The sequence below is a fragment of the Capricornis sumatraensis genome, chromosome 8 (genome assembly GCF_032405125.1).
Source record: "Capricornis sumatraensis isolate serow.1 chromosome 8, serow.2, whole genome shotgun sequence".
NCBI classification, from domain to species: Eukaryota; Metazoa; Chordata; class Mammalia; order Artiodactyla; family Bovidae; genus Capricornis; species Capricornis sumatraensis.
In genome coordinates, this window is record NC_091076.1 from 37,316,446 (window position 1) to 37,320,222 (window position 3,777).

The 3,777-nt window shown below is 39.7% G+C and overlaps 1 non-coding gene across 1 annotated transcript; it reads left to right on the plus strand.

The window, feature by feature from the left end:
• The first annotated feature begins 3,211 nt into the window (after window positions 1-3,211).
• Window positions 3,212-3,284, plus strand: TRNAS-GGA (transfer RNA serine (anticodon GGA)). The gene has a single exon. It is a non-coding gene; the product is annotated as a tRNA-Ser (tRNA).
• Window positions 3,285-3,777: the final 493 nt, after the last annotated feature.

Genomic DNA, 3,777 nt, shown 5'->3' on the forward strand with positions numbered 1-3,777 from the left:
CATGGCATCTGGTCCCATCACTTCATGGGAAATAGATGGGGAAACAGGGAGAACAGTGTCAGACTTTATTTTTTAGGGCTCCAAAATCACTGCAGATGGTGACTGCAACCATGAAATTAAAAGATGCTTACTCCTTGGAAGAAAAGTTATGACCAACCTAGATAGTATATTCAAAAGCAAAGACATTACTTTGCTGACTAAGGTCCGTCTAGTCAAGGCTATGGTTTTTCCAGTGGTCATGTATGGATGTGAGAGTTGGACTATGAAGAAGGCTGAGCGCCGAAGAATTGATGCTTTTGAACTGTGGTGTTGGAGAAGACTCTTGAGAGGCCCTTGAACTGCAAGGAGACCCAACCAGTCCATTCTGAAGGAGATCAACCCTGGGATTTTCTTGGAAGGAATGATGCTAAAGCTGAAGCTCCAGTACTTTGGCCACCTCATGCGAAGAGTTGACTCATTGGAAAAGACTCTGATGCTGGGAGGGATTGGGGGCAGGAGGAGAAGGGGACGACAGAGGATAAGATGGTTTCATGGCATCATGGACTCGATGGACGTGAGTCTGAGTGAACTCCAGGAGATGGTGATGGACAGGGAGGCCTGGTGTGCTGTGATTCATGGGGTCGCAAAGAGTCGGACAAGACTGAGCGACTGAACTGAACTGAATTTGTTTTACCTGCTTATATAATTTTTAAACACAGGAATGCATCCATTAACCATTTTCTATTACTGTATATTCTGTCAGTTTTTGATTTTTCTTTGTTATAAAAATAATATAATATTATCATTTGCATAAAGTTTTACTGTATGCCAGATAGTTTTCTTGGGAAAAAGAACCCTGAAAATTGGAAGGCTGCAGATACCTAGAGTATTAGAGGATTTCAAAAATACATTTGCTATATCAGTGAATGTATAAATGAAAGGTCAAAAAATTATCACTGTTGCAATTTGAAAGAGAAGTATGGTTATTCTGAAGGAGAAAAATGTGCTTCTAAATAGTTCTTGTTATAACTCAAGTCCAAATTGTTAATATTGACTGTAAAAAATGAAAAGCAGTGGACACTATCATCAATTACACTTTCTGTAATTTTGTACAGAATCACATTCCTTCATTAGCATATACCAGAACCTCCTCCTTGATCATCACTGCCCAGCATCAAAACTGACTGCCACAAAATCACCAGTAAGAAAGGCTAGCTGTGAATTTCGACATACTCCCTGTTACCTCATCAAGTGAGGAGAGCTCTGGGGATCAGCTATGTGTCCTCGGACACATTTCTTAACTCCTTAGGTTCCAATTTCCACATCTAAAAAGCTGGGAATAGTAGCTCCAGCTTCAGATCTTCAGAGTATTAGAAGGGACAGCATTCACATGCTGCACACGTGTGCAGCAGGTACCGTCAGGTCCTTTGCATGCTACATACCATGCCCAGCAGTGGTGACTCAAGCATCGGATCATATATCAAGAAAGAAAAATATGGGGGGTAGGAAACAGGGGATGAGGGAATGGCGGCTGAAGATACAGAGTTTCTACTATTTAGAATAGATGTCTACACCCCCGTGTTCACAGCAGCATCGTGCCCATCAGCTGATAAACGGTACATATGTGAATATTTTTCAACCATCAAAAAGGAAGTCCTGCCACTTGTGACCACATGGATGAAACTTGAGGCATTATGCAAAGTGAAATAGGTCAGAGAAAGACAAATACTGTATGATCTCACTTATAAATGCCATCTAAGAGAACAAACTCATAGATAAAGAGATTCGTTTTGTGGTTGCCAGAGGCAGGGAGTGAGAGTAGGGGAGTAAGATAAGGTGGTCAAAAGTCATACACTTCCAGGTGTAAGATAAACAAGTACTGGGGATATCATTCTACTCAATGGCTACAGTTAACACTCCTGAATGGTATATTTAAACATTGCTGAGACATGTGCACCCATGGCTGACTCGTGTCGATGTTTGGCAAAAACCACTACAATATTGTAAAGTAATTAGCCTCCAATTAAAATAAATTAATTTTTTTAAGTTGCTAAGGAAGTAGACCCTAAGAGTTTTCATCACAAAGAAAAAAAAAATTTTCCTTTTTCTTTTTTTTGTATCTTTATGACATAATGAATATTAAGCTTATTGTGATAATTATGTCAAGATATATGTAAGTCACATCATTATGCTGTACACCCTATACTTGCACAGTATGATATGTCAATTATACCTCAATAAAACTGAAAAAAAAAAGATGTGGAGTTTCTTCTTGAGGTGATAAAAATGTTCTGAAATTGACTATGGTGATGGTTACACATATCTGTGAATTCACTAAAAGCCACTGAATTTTTTAAATTAAGTAATTAACTTTAATTGGAGGACAATTTCTTTACAGTATTGTGGTGGTCTTTGCCATACATTGACATGAATCTCCCACAGGTGCACACATGTCCCCCCATCCTGAACCCCCCTCCCACCTCCCTCTGCATTGTCGCAGAGCACCAGCTTTGAGTTTCCCTGCTTCAGGCATCGAACTTGCACTGGTCATCTATTTTACATATAAGCCATTGAATTTTATACTCTAAATAGGTGAATAGTATGAGACATAAATTATACCTCACTAAAGCTGTGAGAAAAAGAGAAAAATAAGTTATTAATGGCAATTTCACCTTAGTTCACATTCTGGTCAATGTGAGATTGTATTTTGACTCATTTGATTAATGTTTATTAGGCACCTGCTTCAAACATGCCAAGAATGATGCTAGATGGCAGAGACAGAGCAGCATGTAAGCCAAACAAAGCCCAACCCTAAAGGAGCTAACAACAGGCCCAAACCATAGGCATATATAATAATATCAGGCATGGTAAGTGCTATAAAAAAATAGAGAAAAGGACTGAAAGCTAAAAGGTGATGAGGGTGACAGCTATGATGAGGGTAATACCTGAGGAGTTACCCAGGAACATAAAGAAAACTGAATAAATTAAAAGAGAAGCTGGAACAGGGGAAATGGTAAATATAATACACCTGAGGGGCGGGGGGTGGGGGGGTGGGGTGGAATGAGTGTGGTAAAGTCAAGAAATAGGGAAAATACTGGTGGACCTGGAGCAGACTGAGTTCCTGTCTCTAAGTTTGTGCTTCTGTTAACCTGGGTACCTGCTTGGACCTGTTTTACAAAATGGCACAATCTCACCAGAAATAATTTGGTATTATATAGTACCACATCAAGCTTCCCTGGTGGCTCAGAGGTTAAAGCATCTGCCTGGAATGCAGGAGACCTGGGTTCAATCCCCGGGTTAGGAAGATCCCCTGGAGAAAGAAATGGCAACCCACTCGAGTATTCTTGCCTGGAGAATCCCATGGAGGGAGGAGCCTGGTAGCTACAGTCCATGGAATGGCAAAGAGCTGGACACGACTGAGCAACTTCACTTTCTTTTTTTCAGTACCACATTGGTGAACTTGGAATAAAACCAAAATAGCCCATCTTAGACCAAAAACGCAGAAAATTTTCTATCAATGGTCTTCCTTCTTCTTTTGGAATAAATTTCTTTTGTTATTCTTTTCCAGTTTTGTTGAGATATGTGACATACAAAACTGCATAAGTTTAGGTTGTACAGCATTATTTGACTTACATGTATCGTGAAATGATTGCCAGAGTTAAGTTTAGTTAACATCCATCATCTCACAAGGATCCCTTTCTTTGAAACAAAAACTCTTAGGGTCTACTTTCTTAACTACTTTCCTATATCATGCAGCAGTGCTAACTACAGTCATCATGCTATACATCATATCCCTAG